At 49.4% G+C, this 18,765-nt stretch overlaps 1 long non-coding RNA gene across 1 annotated transcript; it reads right to left on the reverse strand.

Annotated features, from left to right (window-relative positions):
• Positions 1 to 2,301: 2,301 nt before the first annotated feature.
• On the reverse strand, positions 2,302 to 15,924 carry LOC129146701 (uncharacterized). Its single transcript, XR_008553745.1, has 3 exons — positions 15,787 to 15,924; positions 9,194 to 9,772; positions 2,302 to 2,641 (listed from the first exon to the last, which is right to left on the reverse strand). It is a non-coding gene; the product is annotated as an uncharacterized LOC129146701 (long non-coding RNA).
• Between the last annotated feature and the right edge of the window lie 2,841 nt (positions 15,925 to 18,765).

The following is an 18,765-nucleotide window of genomic DNA, read 5'->3' on the forward strand; positions in this document are numbered from 1 at the left end:
CAGGCTCTCTGCACCTGAGCCACATGGCTAACCTTGTGATTTATGGCAACTTAGCTAGAGGCAGGGGGTTCTATGGCGTGCTTTGGAAGGCTGGAAAGAGAGAATAACATGGCTTTATTTTGTCAACCCATCGGTATACCCTTCTGCTTGTGTTTCCTGGAAAGGAAATTGAGTTCAGTTGGCTCCTTGAGGCATTTATGGTGGCAAAACAGATTTTCCTTGAGGACCTGTACCTTTCAAATCACCAGATCTCCAGTTGTCAGTGTGTGTGTGTGTGTGTGAGTGTGTGTATGTATATGTTGTGCAACCTACTAGCAATATAGCCACTGACTGCAAAGCGACATTTCAGCTCCTCAAACCTTAAAGAACTTGTGACAGCCATGGGTGAGCCTTCTTGTCATCGTGCCTTAGAGGAGGACAAGATTGGGATCAGCCCGCCAAGGATGATGGGAGATACTGGTTCGTCGTTGAGACCCCACCTGTGCAGACGCTGATGAGTAGATTACAGTCCCAGGCAATCCAGTTGGGGTTGGGGGACCGGCCACCATGGGTTCCAGGGAAATCACAGACGAGCCTTCCCATCTCCAGGGATTGGATGAAATTCAAGGCGGCTTATGTACGAGAGGGATAGGAGGTCCCAGCGGCAGCCAATTGCCCAGGTCCTTACTTCCTGCCCAGCATCCCTAACAGATGCCCAGCTGGCAAGTGCTGATGGTGTATTTGAGAGTCCCATGCCCTAGACAGAGCTTCCAGAAGGAAGCAAAGATTCAGCTAGACAATTAGTGTCCCTTGCAGGGCAGACGGATTACATACCAGGGCCGGAGTGGGATTGTGGAGGCTGCTAACTGATAGAGTGTGTCTGGGAAAAATGATAGTTTCCTAGGTTTAAAAACAGAGACTACATAACATAGAGCTTCTTAGTATAGATTCATTAAGTGATTAGTGGAGCTGAGAGGGAGGGCACATTTCAGTCTAATCTGACTCCAATTTGAGTCAAGTCAGGAAATTTAAAACATGGTGTTTGTGAGGGCAGAAACAACTATTTTCTGGGGTCTAAAATGAGTCACACAGAATTCCTACGGTGTGGATAGGATTGTGGAGGAGATGGTGAGAGATTTAGAAATTAAAATACAGTCTCTGTCTTGCGTGCATGCTTATATCTATACCTCTGATGTCTTCCTCACTTATTTCCCCCTCACTGGGTGAACATGTTGGCATAAGGAACTGATTTTAAAGTGAAATGCCACCTTGATAAAGAACGTGATTATGACCACTGCAAGGTCAACAGATCTACCTAGGATTTTCTTTCTATAACTTGGCGATGGCAAAGGTATAGAGGTTTATGCTGCAGGTGGGAAAGACAAGGATGAGGTTGTCTTAAGACACTGAGGTAGACAACAAAACTAAAACTAGGAGTCTCCCCAGCACCATCTCAGAAAGGGCCAGGCAGGATGGCTCGGGGATGGGAAGGTGAGTTTGAGACACAAGCACCGTGTCCAGGTTGCGCACTCGGAGGCCAGGGTTGAGTGCTGGCTGGGCCTGCATCACAAACCAGTCACGTCTCTAAGAGGCAAGACAGGCCTGATTTGGAACTGCCCATCTTGTGGGCCTCGGATTGAATATCGCCATTTCCCAGGTATGACCCCTCACATCCGCACCGCAGGTGCCGAAATAATGGGATGAATTGGATGTTAAACAATCCCTGGTCCATTGGGAAACTCCAGTGATGAATTCTCCACCAGACAGGGTGATAAGACAAGGGTCGACCTTCCTGAGTTCAACGGAACTTCACTCAGGACACTCTCAGCCACGCCCCGAAATCACCACTCCGTTCTCCTGGGAGCAGGAGAGTGGGTGGGGTCCCTCAAATGCTGTGACAGGGGCAATGGAGGGCTTTGATATTCCATACAAGAGGGATGAGCCAGTGCCAGCTTCTGTTTTCTAGAATGATCTGATACAAGAAAATTCTGCTAAGATCAAAGATGTCCTTCCACCCCATGGAATGTTGCCATCCTGGGTGTGACTGTATCAAATCCATTCCAAGTTGAGACAAGGGGCTGTGGCTGGCAGAGCTGGGGTGAACAGCTGCCGTTCTAGTCCCTCCAAGTTCTCTCCTCTGCCACCGTCCCGTCCCGAAAGCTGCCGCGCTCTCTCATTTCTCAACAGCAAAAGGGAATGAAAAAGGTTTTACACTTTAAAGAAATCTTACCTGGTGGAAGAGTGAGTATACTGATTATTTTGAAATTATGTTAATAAACAGATAAGAACAAAGAGGCAGGACACAGCTGTGTTCTACCAAAAGAATGTATTTGAAACACAAATTCGAAAACTCATTTGCTTTGTTTTTCTTCATGAGTATTTTAAAGGTCGTGTTCCACTGAATGAGGTCACAGTGCTCGCTTTGGGCTCACCAGCCCATCTTAGGCTGGGAAGGGCTCATTTCTGAGCTCAGGGAAGCAGTGGGCCCCTTCCCCCGAGGACAGTAACTGCCCCCAAGAATAGAAATGCAGGAGTGGGCCATGAGGAAGAGCTCCCATGGTGTGTTGAGCTTGGAGATGAAGTTGAGACTTTGTGCTGCTCTTCTGGGGATTTCACGGATTCAGGAGCTCAGTGACATAATTCAGAAGAAGGTTCCCAAGACCTATTTAAAATGAGACCTCGATGAGTCATCTAACAGACAGCTTTTCTCCTTCTTGTTCACTCATCATCATCAAAGTGAGAATCATCAGTGAAGTATGTGAAATTGTAAATTTGTTTGGCTCATGGTTGTGTCTACATGCACGAACTTTTCCACTTGTGGGAGGCTCCCCTTTACCATTCATCCCTCCTGCCCACTTGCCTACATACCCGTTATTTTCCTACCAGCTGTCTGCTGCTCCCTTGGTATCAAGATCTGCTCTCACCCAGCCAAAGCCAAGTTCTTGGCATCTCACATATAGTCGTAACGGCATCTCCACTCTCTCGGGTCCTTTGCCATTGAAGATTAAGATGGATTAAGACACCCTGATGACTTTTTCAGACTGGGAAGTGATTTCCAGTGTATTGGGATTTGGGGAACAGGACATTGGAAGGAGAGCTGATGATTTGAAAAGAGCTCCAAGTGAACATAATTTGCAAGTAGGAAATAAATCATCTCTGGGTTATAATGAGCTAGTGCTGTCCTTACCCCAATGTGTTTGGTTAGAATACTAAGTTCTGCTAAGTATACCGTGATGCCACAGTTCCATTACTAGTCACTTGTTGGTCTTTTTTCACTACAGCAACAATACATGGCAACATTTATTTTCCTCTTATGTTTTGTACTCATTCCTGCTTTCAATAACTATCTCAACTGCCTACTATGTGCCTAAGATGCTGTGGGTATTGCACTGACTAGGCAGAAAACACCGTCTTCATATAACTTATGTTAAAGACTAGAAGTCAAAAATAAATAAGTAAAATATACAGTCTCATGGTATTAAGAGAAGATAATGTTATAAGGAATGGAGAAAAAATAAGAGGCAATTGAGGGTGCAAAGGTGGTGAGGAATGATCACAGTGAGAAGATGATGATCACAGGTGACTGAGGTGGTGATGGCCTCAGCTGAAAGAGGGGAGAAAGGGCAACAGATAGATATCTGGTGCCAAGGTGTGACAGACAGGAGAAACAGTAAGTATAAATGCCAAATAGGGTGTAGGGTGGATTTTTCCATTTCTGCAAAAGTCCTCATGGCATTTGATAGGGGTTGCATTGGATCTTAGTATTATTAAGTTTTCCATTTAAGTCTTAAATGACATTCCATGAGTGTGGGGTGCCACTTCACTTATTTGCATCTCCCTTCATTTCTCTAAGTAGTGTTTTATAGTTTTCAACATACAAGTCTTTTTCTTCCTTGGCTAAATTGAGTCCAACATCTTTTTGATGGTATCAAAAGTGGAATTGATTTTTCATTTCTTTTTTAGATTTTTCATTACAAACATGTATTCTGTTGTATCACTGCAAAGACCCAACTTTGTTGAATCCCTTATTTCAGTAGATCTGGGTTTGTGTATATTCCACAGAATTTTCCATATGCAAGATTGTGTCATCTACAGAGATAATGTTATGTTTCTTTCCCAATTTGGATGTCTTTTATTTCCTTTTCTTGCCTAATTGCTCTGGCTAGACCTTCCAGTACGATGGTACCTAGAAGCAGCAAAGTTCCTTGTTTAGCTCCTACTCTAAAAGGAAAATCTTTCAGTTTTTCACCATTAAGTATGATATTAACCATAGAGTTTTGTATGTATAAACTTTATTATATTGAATGGTTTCCTCTATTCCCAATTTATCAAATCTCTGGGGTGCTGAACAGTTTTGGTAATAGTCAAAATGGTTGTACAATAACCATTCTAAATGCATGCAAAGCAAAATAAGTCAAAAAGAGAAACACAAATATCAGGTGAGTTCACTCATATGTGGAATATAAAGAAACAAAGCAAAGGAACAGACAAAACTAAACCAAAACAAAGAAAATTGAATTTTTTACTTCAGTATGATATGTAAGTTGATGTAAATAAAGCTATTAAAATTCTTTTTTAAAAATAGAGCCAAATAGGGGATTATTGCAAATGCGGGGGGGGTGGGGGGTGGAGTACAAATAGAGGTGACTTGCAGGGACAATGAAATCACTGTTCTAAAGGTAAAATGAACATCATTCGAGGACAGGTTGGGTAGAGAGTACGAGCAGAAAAAAGATGAAGAGAAGATTAAAATACTCTTTAGCATCAGCAATGCGGGAACTAAAGTTGCAGTAGAAGCAGGAAGAACCATGGGGAGTTAGATTTGGAGGGAAAATCCAGGAGTTGACTTAGACACATCAGGGGCGGCCCAACTCACCCCAGCATTGAAAGAAGTGGCGCAACAGCGACCTAGTAACTAGCCATTCCCCTGCAGGCTCAAGGTTACCATCAAGCGTGGCCTCATCCATACTTCCCCCAGAACAATACCCAAATCAAGAGGCCACTCCATAAGGCAAATATGAGAGAGATGAGAGACATAAAGAGGTAACAAAGACTTTCCAAATATTGAGAATTTCCAAAATCATCATCATGGATGCAAAAGTAAAGTGCAGGAACCGCTCGCCTGAGGAACACTCCCTCGCAGAACCTCACACACAGTAGGGACGCGATCAGTGGGGACTGGTTGGTTGTTGTTTAACTAGTGTCCAAAGAAAACTATGGTATTATCATTTCTGTAGATTGGGAAAAAACAGTAGACTTTGAGTTTCTTTTTTAGGAATTGCTTATGGCTCTATCCTGAGCAAAAGATTCCTTCTCTATCTTGCCCCCTATTGTTTTGGGATATTCTGGTGTCTTGTATTGAAGTCACCTGCCTTCAATTGAGTCACAATTCAAGAAACAACTGAGCAAGAGTCAAATGTAAGGGTGGCTCCAATGTCTTGGGGGAGAAGGTTATCAGCTCATTCTCCTGGGGAGAGCCAGCTGAACTAGTTTGGAAAATTTCACTTAGCCTTCACCCAGCAGGTTCCTCTTTCTCAATGATGTCAGTAGTGACTTACTTAGAAGTTCTCATTTAATGGGATGACCATATTTTTCAGTGGAGAAGGCTGGGATCTGCATGGTGTTAGCCTCATGGGACAGGAGAAGTCAGAGCTTCTACTCATTTCCGTGTGCGTCCTAGGGGGTGAGGACTGAACCATGTGTGGTCACAAAATGCAATTCTTTCATCTCCATCCCCACATGTTGGGCACTAGACTCTGTGTGTTTTAAATGCGAGTCTGTCTTTCAGGGGGTTTGGAACACACGTGTTCCTTTCAACTCCACCAGACCTTGAGATCTGCAAGCCAGAAAGACTGTTCTGGAAGGAATTTAGTCAGGTGGGAGTGGGGGAGGCAGCCATACACCAGACTGGGACTCTGGGACTCAGGAATCGCTGGGCCCCCAGGCAGCCCCTCGCCACGCACACTCATGTGTGGGAGCTCAGAGGCCTTGCTCTCTGCTGGTCTTGTCCATAAAACACAGATAGTAACACTTGCAAAACAGACACCAAGTGGAATGCGTTTTGTGATGTTGGGAGGAGAGGCAGCCTGCTAGCAGATGCCAACAGTGTGTTGTTCTACGGCAGGTCTGGAGCCCTGGCCTTGTATTGCGCCAGAGAGGGTCCTGGAGCCTGGGCCAAGGGAGGCCCTGCACACCAGGCTCCCAGCTGCGTCCAGCTGGCGTGAGATTAAGGGCCCCTCTGCCCAGCTGCCTGTGCCCCACTCACCCACAGGCCTGCAGTCAAGGTGCCCCAGGCCAGAGAGCCACTGCCAGTCACCCAGACTAGACCCACTGACAGCCATGTGCCCGCCCAGGTCACGCCCATTCCGTCTCCCATTTTCGGGCAGAGCAACAAAGGCTGGCTCCTTGCAAGCCCAGGGTTTGCTTGGGAACACAGATTTCCCGTGTGCACGCCAGGGAGGGTTTGTGATGTGTTTGGTCTTAAGAAGAAAGCAGTTGACCAAATGAGGGGACCTGGCTCCTTCCTCGCCCCGCAGAGTGGAGGCTGAGGCTCGTGGTGCTGAAAGCCAGGGAGAGCTCCTCAGGGGAGGAAGCCGGGCGGCGAGGGGGCGGGGAGCTCATGGTGCAGGAACCGCCGCCTTATCTCTCGGCGTCACACAGTGTTCATGGCCGCGGTGTGGTCCTCCCGAGGAAGCCACAAGGGACGTTCTCGGGGACACGGGGCTGATCTCTGTGGCCCCCGCCAGGTCCCCTTTCCTAAGCCCTCTCTCCTCCTCCCCACGCCTCTCCCAGCCCATCTTGCTTCCCTAAATATTTTTGAAAGAGGAAATCAGGACAGTAAAGATACTAATTTTCAGGGACTTAACCCTTTCCTGATGGACTCAAAGTTACAAAAGGGACAGAAGCACGAGCAGGGCTTATCCCAAAGTGCCCGTCTCAACGAGGGACAGGCTTCAGAGCCCACAGGGCGGGCAGAGGGGACGTGGGGGGCAGAGATGTTGCTGGGCAGGTGACCTCATGCATTGCACCCCCACACGCTTGCAGGACTTGCACCCCTCATGCCTCCCAAATGCACAGAGAAGGCCCCAGTGAGCCCCTATGGCAGCACCCAGCTGAACAGAAAGCCGGAGGAAACAACAGGGCTCCCTGTGTGCCCTGAGCCCGAAGCAAGAGGACGTGGATGTGAGTGTCAGCGTGAGGAGCTCCAGAGAGACAGAGGGAGGATGTGCCAGAGAGAAAGGCATTCCTGCAGTGCTCGAAGCCCTTCTCTCGGAAGGTCTGGAAATAAGCAAGTCCTCAAGCATTTACTAAGGGAGATGGCGCGAGCCGGGCCTTCCAGCACTGAGGCTACCTCCCCAGCTAATTTTAGCAATTCCTCTTGGCAAAGGAAGGGTGCCCCGTCCCCAGCTATCTGGTGCTCCACACACCGGCTCCTACAGCTTCCTTTGATGTTGGCGGGGGATCTGCGGACTCAAGGCCAGATATGCTGCAGGAAGAGACGGCCTCAAAGCCATCACACCGCCCTATCTCCTGTGGCAATAAGATGCCTGTTTTTTTGTTTTTTTGGGGTTTTTTAATTGTGAAGTTGCAGCTCTTAGCTTGAAATGAAATATGGGCCTCCAGGCTTGGGATTTATGCTCAGAAAAACGATTGTTAAGTCAACTGCCGTCCAGTATCCTCCCTTGCAAAGCAAGGGAGAATGTTGACACTCTGACTTTATTTGAACTCATGTAAAGATTTTCATTCATATTTTTAATTCCTGATAAATGAATGCCATTTAGGCCTGCAGGCCATGACAGAAAGTGGCCGGAAGCCAGGGGATGTGTTTCTCATTGTGGAAACAAATAGTCATTTTCTTTTCTCAAGCAAATTTCTGCAGTTTGGTGGAGGGTGTGTGTGTGTGTGTGTGTGTGTGTGTGTGTGTGGTGGGTCTGTCTGTCTTTTAAGAAATCCAAATTTGAAATTAATTGTCTGTCTTCGTGGTAGCAATGCTTCTGAGTTTTGCAAAATATTTTGATAGGCTCGCTGTCCCCTTGCTCAAGACCTAAAATCTCTTTCGTTGTTTTGTGTCTTTCTGTTTTGTTTTGTTTTTTAACCTCCTGGCCTCACAGTATAAAGAAAAGTGATAAGCTCTGGGGAACGTTACCCTGAAGAAATGCCTACATTTTTAGATCATTCGCAGCAGCTCTTTCTGTAAGGGAGATCTTTGTGAAAACTGATTTTTTTTTTTTTTTTTTTTTTGGGCCACTGACAGTTGTGGGAGAGAAAAGAGAAGCGCTGAAGACAAATGGTGAGGGCAAAGAGAGGGAAGTTTGGGTTTCGTTTTTGAGCCGACCATTATTTACGAAGGGTCAACACTGTCCCAGGAACTTGGCTTTGAGACCAAAGGTCCTGCTTGCTGTTTGCTGAAGTTTCGGCATCTCTGATGGCTGCTGGAGCAGACTCGTGCGTGGGGTTGGGAAGGAGCAGTCGAGAGCCCGAGGATGCTGGCAGGAAGTGGGGAGGCCCTCCTGCTCTCTCTCCCTGCAGGCCTCCGCCAGTCCCTGCCCACAGCTGCACCCCTCCTGGGTCTCCCCCTCTCTCTCCTGCACCAGATTCCTGGCCATCCTCCGGTTAGCCACCATTGAATTCCCTCCTTCTTTCCTGGGGTGCACACCCGGGCCCTGTGGCAGTGGAGAGGGAGCAATCTAAAGTCAGTCCCGAGCCCTGGAGGTGCTTTGACAGGGAGGTGTGGTGAGGGGGGATCTTCCCTTGGAGGTGGAAAGTCAAATCCCCGGCTCCAGGTCCTACTGCCAGGAGGCAGGCTGCAGGCATAGGAGGGTCAAGGCCCAAGGGCAAGAAAAGGGGCCAGGACCCCAACCATTCTCAGTGCTCAAAGTTCTGAAAAGCAAGTGTGCCCTGGAGGTGAGGCAGGGGCGCTCTGCATGGTGGGAAGGGCAGACCGAAGAGCGAAGAATCCAAAACACACTTGCCCAGGGGTATGTCCCAGAAGGTGAGGACACAGAGGAAGAACTAGGAGACCTCAGCCCCTCCGTGGCCTGCGTCCAAACCTGCCCCCAGTGTACACAGGCCCTGAGTAATGGAGCCTTGGCGCACTCACATCTCAAAGTGTCCCTCAGAACATGGCAACCCTTCTCCCTAGAGGTCGTCTCAAACAGAATCGCAGTATGTTTTTTTCCCATTAGGAGAAAGAGGATTTGAACTCATTACTCACCCTATCATTTTTATTTCACCAACACCAACAAGAAATGAGTTCCTCGGTCATTAAATTCCACCCGCTGTGGTCAGAGCTGAAAGGGTCAGAAAGTTTCTGCTGGGAAGGGTGGGGCTGGGCTGCAGGGTTCGTGGGGACAGCCAGGGCCCTCCCAGCCCTGCTCTCCGCCGCTGGTGGCGGCTCCCGCCCTGCACCTCCCGCCTGGCCTGGCCCAGCCCTCTGGCCTTCTGCCGGCTGTTGACTCCGGCTACTGGTCAAGTTTCCCCCCAGCCCGGTGCCACCGCGCGGGCGCCATCTGACTCAGCTTTCCCGGACTTCCTGACACCCAGTTCACCGCTTGTCTACAGGACTCTTCGCTGCAACGTGTTGCAATTCCAGCCAGGAAACCAAACTAACCGCCCCAGAATTTGGCTGAGGTCTCCGAGGGTGCAGAACAGAGGTTCCCAGTCAATGTTTAGGCTGGAAGTTCAGGCCAATTTTTTTTCCATTCTTTTCTTTTTCCAGCTTTATTGCTCTGTCGCTGAGCATCTGCACTGTAGAGGGTCAAGGTGTGTGGCATCAGGTCTGGACTTACACGTGCTGGGAAATAAGTACCAACTGTTTAGTTAACATCATCCCACAGATTTAAAATATGGATTTTGTTTTCTAGGCCCCTTATATTGACCGATTTAATGACAGGCCTGAAAATGTCTATGTATGCGTACATGAACCTAAAATGCAAACTCTTTCATGAGGTCCTTACTTACCCATGGAAAAGGGTCATTGAGCCACGCATTTAGAGTGTTGACAACGCGGGTAAATATTGCATGCCTTCTTTCAAGTTTATAAAATGTCTTCAAAGATTATTTTTACTTTTTCAAATTAAAATGGGAATGGCAATGATCAAGAAAACCTTGTTCCTCCTGGTCGCTCTGCTGCCGCTAAACGACCCCGTGGTTGCCAAATGAGCTCCATGTTTAGTTGACTGGAACTTGGGTCTTGATTCCCTGCTTCTTCCCTCACTAAGGGGGATGCGCCTCTTTCCAAGGCTCAGGGGGCCTGGAGCCAGCTTGGCACTTTTGCAGCCACCTCAGTGGGAATGTGACTTTCCCCACAACCCCTTGCCCGACTCCAGAGGACATGCAAACATCAGCTTTTAGAAATTAGTGAGTGGAGAAGCTCAATATGGAAGAAATCAGACCATTGCTTTATCTTGCCCGCTCATTCCTGAGTCACTTCCTTATGTACACGCATGCATGCGTGTGTGCGTGTGTGTCTGCGTGCGTCCGTGCACCCATGTGTATGTGCATATGTGCCTCTAGGGTCAAGCAAACAGACCAATATTCCCCTGCAAACCTACCCTGTATCATTTTCATGGTGTTTGACCTGAGAAGGCAAATCCAGTAGAAAGTCACTAAGAAATGTGGGAGCCCCCACCTAGGGGATTAGTTGCTTTTGCCCCCAGAATTGCTCCTTCCCCCAAGATGGTTCTATTTTAATATAAAGGTTTCTGCTTTCTCATTGCTAATCGGGCCCTTATTTTATATTCCCGTATAGTGAAGTCATTTTGCCTGGATTTAATGCGACCCACACTCGTGAGCCAGCTCTGAGGTGCACATGTTAGATCTGGGGAACAGCCTTTTGTTCTTCCCAGCAGTTTTCAGAACTCCTGAAATGGGCTCCATGTGTCTTTCTCAAAGCAGCCACCTGAGAAGTACCCCCGGAGGTGAGCGCATCCGCCAGCCACGCGTGCCCGGGGCTCAGCACCCCTCAGGGTGCTCCCCAGAGGCCCTGGACTTTTCCTGGCAGGGAAGGAGAGTGGCCCTTTCAGGGAACGGCCGGCCTGGCTGCCAGCTCAGCTAGGGACGAACCAGCTGGGAGTCTCTGCTCCCCTCCCGCCTGGTCTGGGCAGGCTGCCTGGCCAGTCATCCTTTTAATTGCCGGCCCCACCATGGAGAAACCAACTTGCAAGGGCCACGCCGGCCACGAGGTAGCTGCCTAGCGACCAGCAGGAAGGCCCGAGTCCAAGCTCACAGGTCCCACTTGGACGGCTGTGCAGATGCCCTTGTGGGCGTGTGTGACGTTTACCCGGTCAGGACATCACCGTTCTACTTGACATTTTGCTTCTGGGTATAGTGCTCAATTCGTGACACCTCATTATCTTTCTAGAAGGGAATTTTCCTTCAGATGGCTTATCATTCTGAAACCATCACTTGCATATGGACTGATTCATGTCCTGCTCCCCGAGTGTTAATTTTTGAGCCAGGCACGTGGTCCATTTCACCTCTTACCTGCTCCCTCCCACTGTGCTGAAAACAGTGTTGCACTCGTGTTCACTAATGAGTCCCTTTTTTTTTTTTTAAATCGAGGCACCAGGAGGCTGCGTCTGACCTTCCCAATGTGCGTGGTTATGTGTCAGCTCCATCTTGTGTGAGGTTCTGGGAATCCCCAGACATCCTGTGCGGGGGGGAAAGCAGGCTGCTGGCCCTCTCCCCTGTCCTGTAAAAAGGTGGGGCTGCCCAGCTGCTAGAGAAGCCGCTCCCTTGCTCTCTGGAGGAGCAGCCTGTGACCTTCCTGGGGCTGCCATAACAAGTGGCCGCAAATGGGTAGTTGAAAACAGCAGTAACTTTTCCTTGTGCAACTCCAATGCCAGAAGGCTGGAATCAAGCCAGGACCCCGCTTCTTTTGGAGGTTCTCAGGGAGAATCCTTACTGGCCTTTTTCTGCCTGCTGCTAGGTTGCCAGTCAGCATCCTTGGCTTCTGGGCACCTCACTCCCATCTCTGCATCCATTATCACGGCGTCTTTCCTCTGAGTGTCTCTGTTTTCTCTTCTTCTGAGGACATCAGTCATCAGATTTATATGACTCAATCCAGCCGTACCACTTTTTAATTAGCTAACCTGTCAATGAAAGTGAGGTTCTCAGGTTCTGAGGCCTGAGTTTGGGGAACACTACTCGATCCAGTTCAGGTGCTATGAACACGAAAGTCTATTAGTTGTGTGACTTCAGGCAAGTCCTTTGCCTCTTTGAGACTTCGTCTGGCCAGCTGTAAACCAGGATCTGAGTGACTGGACAGAAGGCGTCGGTGTTTGTGACATGCTCACCGAGGTGGCAGTACCCAGTGAGACACTTGTGGGGTTTAGTATGATAAAGCCGCCAAGTGCCACAGATGTTTCACAAAGCTCAACTGGATAGCGAGACATCAAGGGCCCCTGACCAGACCCATAGCCAAGAAGCACAGGGCGGGGTATGGACCAGTCTGAGGAGGCAACAGCAGACACGAATATGCTTTCAGCGGCAGGATTTTAGCAGAGGAAGGAAAGATAAGGGAGTTCTGGCAGGAGGTGTGGGCATGTACAGAAACCTGGGCAGGAAAGGACTCCCAGTTGGTCAAGATGCCTAACACCCAAGATGGGGGAGCCCTGGGGTACAGAGAGACAGGAAAGATGAAGGCACCTGGCATCCCTGGCAGCCCGGGAATCCCCTGGGCTCACTTGTGGCTTTCAGTTGGCCAAGGCCGTTCAGCCTGCTCTGTCAAAACCAGCTGAGTAGCTTACAAACAAGATACTCATTTCTCACAGCTCTGGAAGCTGGGAAGTCTAACAGCAAGGTGCCAGCAGGTTCAGTATCTGATGAGGACCCCTTCCTGGGCAGGGAGCTCCCTGGGGTCCTAATTAGTGCCCTCCTGGAGGGCACTAATCTCCTTCATGGGGGCTACACCCTCATGACCTAATCACCTCAAACCATCCCCACCTCCAAACTCCAACATGATTGGGTGTCAGCATCTAACCTATGAATTTGGGGAGGCAGGTGTAGACAGTGTCCATTGACAGTTTCCAGTCTCCTGGTTGGTCACAATGACCCACGAGCCCTTGAACCTCGCAGCACTCAGGCAAACACAAGGTCACCTGTGGTGCTGTAACCCAACGCATGGCACTGCTGTTGCCTATAGATAGTTGTTGAGTTTTATCTGCCTTTATGGAAAATGTCAACAGGGTCCATCCCCATCTCCAGTGTTGGAGCTACTCATGGAGGTGTTCCAGATGTGTGGGTACATACACCACCCTGGTTCATGACATAGCAGCAGCAGGGCAGTGAGGTTCACCATCTTGAACCTGTCCTTCTGGCCCACCTTTGGGACTGGCCCCATGCCACTGCTCATTTCTGCCACGGCGCAAAGCCCCAGAGCTGATTCTCTTTGATGTGACTCATATACTGGATCACGCATGAAGTCCCCCCTTCTTAGGGATTCCTACCCAGGGAAGCTACTTCTGGAAGCAGACCCTTGTCTGCAAGTGCACCATGGTTAGGAGGGCCAGACCTTACTCCTATCACATATAAACTCATGGAAGTGCTTCTGGTTGGTAAACAAAAGGATCATCCTAGTTCCCCTGCTCCACTGATGTTCTGCCAGCTCATGGACCTGGCTGGTCTTCCCCGACGGTCAGGTGGCTTCAAATGAAACAGACATAAAGACAGCCTTCAGGAGGGGAGCAGGATGGGAGCAGCAGAGAGGTAGAATCTCAGAGATCCTGGTCAGTGGTGGGACAACAAACCTCGAGTCCTAGATGTTCAGAGCAGGAAGTGATCTTATCGCTGTGGAAACTGCTCATTGTGCTCATTCTTCTGCCTCTGAACTGGGTCTGCTAGGCGTGTCCTTCCACTCCATCCTCTTGGATCCTCTGAGCAGGGAGCGATGGGGGTGCTTGGTACCTGGGAGTTCATCCTGTGATCCTCTCTCTGCACAGCTGTGGCAGTGGAGACCTGGCATCTCAGCACCTGCAGGGGGTTGTGGTGTCCGTACAACCTCACCCTCGAGGTTGCCCTCTGCACCATTACCTCCCCTCTCAGGAACTGCAATACGAGCTCTCTTTAGACATTTCCATTTCTATGGCACAAAAAAACTAAGTTATACCGGGGCCCACAGCCTTTCATAGTTGCTCCCCAAGCTATTTAGGTGCATTCACTGTGTTTCAGACTGGGTGGGGAGAGTTCAGGAAATGAAGGAACCATCCTTGGAAGTGCCTAAGCATCCTGGAAGGAGAGAAACTATACCCATTGGGAACACATCATGCCAGGATGATTTCACAAGCCTAGGGAAGCTCCTGTCCTTGATAAGTACCCTTCCCCTTCATTGACCACATTCCCCCCTTTTTTTCCACAGTCTCCTCATTTCTCCCCATTCTACAGTGCCTTAGTGCCCTCCTGCAAAGGAAGGGGAGGAGCCTAGGCAGGCGCCAAAGCACGGTTTAACACACTGGGTGGTGCTCCTGCTGTGGCCCAAGGAAAAGTCTGGCAGGGCCACAGGCTGGGTGGCTGGTTCCACCCACCCTGGAGAGGGAAGCAACACTAGTCTCTCAAAACAGTGTTTCCTACCAGCCATGAGGAGAATGCACAGCTGAGGCCAGAGGGGAAGGGGCAGTCCTGACCCACCATGGTCCCTGCAGCTGGGCTTCTCTGAGGCCAGCCTCACGCTAGGGGCTCCTGATGCCATGTGGCAAATGAGGTAGCTGAGTGGGGCATCTTGGGCCCAGCGTGGCATGGGGGGGTGCGGAGGTGGGGAGAGGAAAGGATGCCCATCGTATCTGTGTTCTTACGATGCTTAGAAACTGGCAGGAGGAGTTCACAGGCCATGTCTCCTCTGAGCCCCACACAGCCCTGCAGGGAAGACAGGGCCAGTAGGAACGGCTGACCCTAGAAATAGCTTCCGGGGCCTGCCCAGGGCCACCGCGCACTGGATGGGCACGGATCCTCCCGCTGGGTCTTCAGGGTTGGACAGGACTCTTCCTGTCCAGCAAGCCTGCCAGGAGGCGCTGTGTCACCGGGCCCTGGACGGAGCTGGTCTTTTACCTTCTCTCTTTCTGGGAGAGGGACTTAAGCTTTTCCAAATTCCTGCCTCTGCAGAGAGCTATAAGCACCCCTGACTTCCATATTCTTTGGTGGACGCTTCACCAGAGTAAGTCTCTGTCTCTGTGTGTGTGTGTGTGTGTGTGTGTGTATAAGGATTTTGCTTTTATAAGGATTTTTTCGTGGTGTCAGAATTCAGAGGCGGCCTCCCTCCATCAAGATCGTAACCAGACTCACATTGTGATTCGTTCTCATTCCTGTGGGGAAAGATGGCGGAGCTAACACATGTCTCTGCTCCCCTTGACGCGTCGACTCTTAAACGATTCCACAACCCCTCACTTTCCCTCTCAGGTCCTAAGGTGGTGGGCCAGGGATCAGCCGTTGCCTCCAAGCCAAAAGCTGGACACGGGCCACTTCATCCAGCCCCAGTCTCCAGCCCCCTAATCTCCGTGCTCCCTGTCTGGTGTCAGCCCCCGCGCCCCTCACATGCCTGGCTTTCCTCAGTGACTTGTTAAATGCCCCTGTTCTCACCGAGTCCCTGAAACCCTGGCCACAGGGCGGGAGAAGCCAGGTTTAATTGAATCTTTCAGCAATGATTCACAGAACAAAGCCTGCCTGTGTGACCTGGAAACCACAGAGCGGGGAGTCTAGAAGCCGTCAGCATAGTCAAAACAACGTCCCTGCTTCAGCCATTGATTGAAGTTCAAAGGAAGCAGCTGGAAGCCGGGACATGGTAATGACAAGGGCCGTCCGAAGACATACACATACCTGGACATGAAGCCTCCCGGGGCGAGGATTCCCCAGGCCTGAAATCATGTTAGTGGCTTCAGGACGGGCTCCTGGTCCACGCGGGCTCCTGGGAGAAGCTTCCCAGCTGGGCAGTGAAAGTGAAGTGTTCGTGTTCGGGGCCTGTGTTCCGCGCAGCAGTGACCAGTCACCACGGGTGTTCATCACAATAGATGGGCTGGTCTCACAATCCAGAGGCTAGACGTCCAAGGTCAAGGGGTCAGTAGAGCCATGTTTCCTATTCAGATTCTAGGGAAGGAGGTTTCTTGGCCTCTTCTAGTCTTGGGGGACCCCCAGCTTCCCGTGACATTCCCGGGATAGTCTGTGTCATCCAGTCTCCGCTGCAGTTTTCACGAGGTCTTCGCCCTCTGTTTTTCTGTCTTCTCTTCTTGCAAGGACAGGAATGTTTCACTGAGGGGCCACCTGCTCTGGCATGACCTCTTATCACATCTGCAAAGGCCTTATTTCCAAAGAAGGTCCCGTTCTGAGGTTCTGGGGAGATGTGGATATGTGGAGCCCACTACGAGGACCCCATGGCTCACACATCACCTTGTCCTAGCTTGGAGAGCTCTTCTTGGCTTTGGGTTTGGAAGCTCCTCCACTGGTGGAAGCCTTAGTGCCAATGTTGATGGTCAACTTTTGTGTTTTAAAAACAGATGGTGCATGACTTAAGAGGAAGAACATTGAGAGATCATGTCGGGAAATCTAAAAGGTGGATCAGAGGGCAGCACCCAAGGACAGACCAACATACACATGTATCTGAAACTGTTTGCTGTCCCTGGTGCCGCGTAATTAGGGGAGGAAATTGTTGATTGCAGTAAATATTATAATACCAGATAACAAAATATGATTGTCTAAGATGGGCAGTGAGCCCATATACAACAGTCTCTGTTCATATGTGGGAGAGGAAGATAAGTCCACTGAGGAATCTAGAAGGAACCCCATAAGATTCCCCAAGGACCCTCCATTCGCTTCTCCTCCTCTTTCCTTGGCTTCTCTCGCCCGCTGAGCTTGTCTCAACAGAAAATGCCCTTCTGTTCTATTCCGCCATCCCTGCAGATCACCACCTTAATTCTCTTCTTTTTTCCCTTTCTTCCTCTAAAATAGTGACTTCTACGCCACTTTTCCTCAGCAGGACACCAAAGAGTTGTCCTCACTGCAATGGTCTCCTCCCGTGTAAGTCAGAGGGCAGACTGTGTAGAATTCGGAGCTTCTTAGTCACACCCTCCCTTTTTCCTGACTCTGTGTGGGACTCTCTGGCACACAATGACATGCACTTTGTTAACTTATTTGAAACTCTAAGACCCATCATCTCACCCACCTCATCTTTGAAATAAATATCCACCCTCTCTGCCCTACTTTTCACAGCATGCTCATTTCTCGTCTCTGTTAGGGTCGCGCTGTTCATTTCCCGATTCCTCCTCTGGCCGCTCTTCTCCCTGCCCCACATGTGTCCTACACTCTCTCCTCTTTCCAGTTGACCTTCAACTCTTTGGGGTCTCCCCTTTTGCCTTGAACATCATAGACCCATGAGTGTCAACTGACCCCCAGGCACCCCACCCCTAAGCTCTGACTGTATTTTCAATTGAGTCCTAAACACATCTGTCAGGAAATCACCTCAGGGAACCCCAAGGCAAATGTGCACCAAACAGAATTCGTCAACTTCTCACACTCGCCACATCCTTGTTTCTAGAACGACCCCTTTGTCACCAGGGTTCAAGCTTCAGAATTGACTCTGCTGCCCCCGCCCTTCACCCCTAATCTAATCATTGGCTAACTTCTGATGACTCCATCTCCAATACATTTCTAAAACCCATTTCCAGTTGTCTGAGAACCAAGTTTGTCGTAGGTCCGGAACACAAGGGAGAAGGTGTGAGTGACCCTGACAGTAAACGATTGTGTATCATCACCATGGTCGTCATCACCACTGATTTACATCCAGAAGACACGACACACTAGTGGATGGTTTGATAACCAAATAATCCAAAGTGCTGATACTTATCAAAAAGCAAAAACCATTTATTATTAATAGTAATTATTTTAGTAATTATTGGTAATAACGATGTTAAATTTAAGTAGCTTTTATTTTGCCCTTGTCTATAAATTTCAGTCAAGAGTTTTGGAGATAAAGGCCGTTGTTTCTGGAAAGAATGACTCATGCAGTATTTTAGCTTCATGTTTCCTGTGATTCACACCACCCCTGGATCTTCTAATTCCTAACATTCCCAGAAGTCATGTTGAAGACAAGACAGATGCCTGGGATATGGTTTGGGTTGTTCATTAAGTCTTAATCCTCCAAAAACTACCTTGCTTGCTGACGGACAACGTCTACATGTAGAGACTTCTTCCTTGGTCTACAAGGGAGGGGTGGCACACCCACAGGACCCAGAACTAGACATGAAGCTCCCCCTGGGGACCAGCATCAGGCAGGTGGCTTTGACAACGGGTCACCAGCTTTGGATCTGTTACCATCACCTCTTGGTTGTGAGATCTTGGAGGATGACTTCATTTCTTGAATTCATTTTCTGCTTTTTAACATGTAGATGACAATATCATCGTTGTTTTCATGAGGTTAGATTGTTTTTAACCATAAAGAAAAAATTAACAAGAAAACTAAGAACTTACTGACTAGAGCTTTCCCAACCACAATCTCCCCTCCCTGCCACCTCTCCCCCACACCTCTGCTGGCATCAAGCACTCTGCCACCCTCTGCGCCTCGTGCTTAACAACTGTCCTAAGCCCAACCCTTTTATTTTAATTGATACAAGAACTGGGGTACAGTTAGAAGCGGGGGAGGGTGAGAGAATTCACCAGAGCCAGAGCAGGGAACAGAACAGGCAGACTGACGAAGTACACTGCTGAGGGGAGCAGCGGGTGGCAGGAGAGGTCTGCGCACCATGTGGGACCCTCACCGGTGGCCGGGGATCAAACCTGCGCTGCAGAGGCTGCGGGCAGCTTCGC

The sequence above is a fragment of the Talpa occidentalis genome, unplaced genomic scaffold (genome assembly GCF_014898055.3).
Source record: "Talpa occidentalis isolate TD23 unplaced genomic scaffold, MPIMG_talOcc4v2.1 talOcc4.4, whole genome shotgun sequence".
NCBI lineage: Eukaryota > Metazoa > Chordata > Mammalia > Eulipotyphla > Talpidae > Talpa > Talpa occidentalis.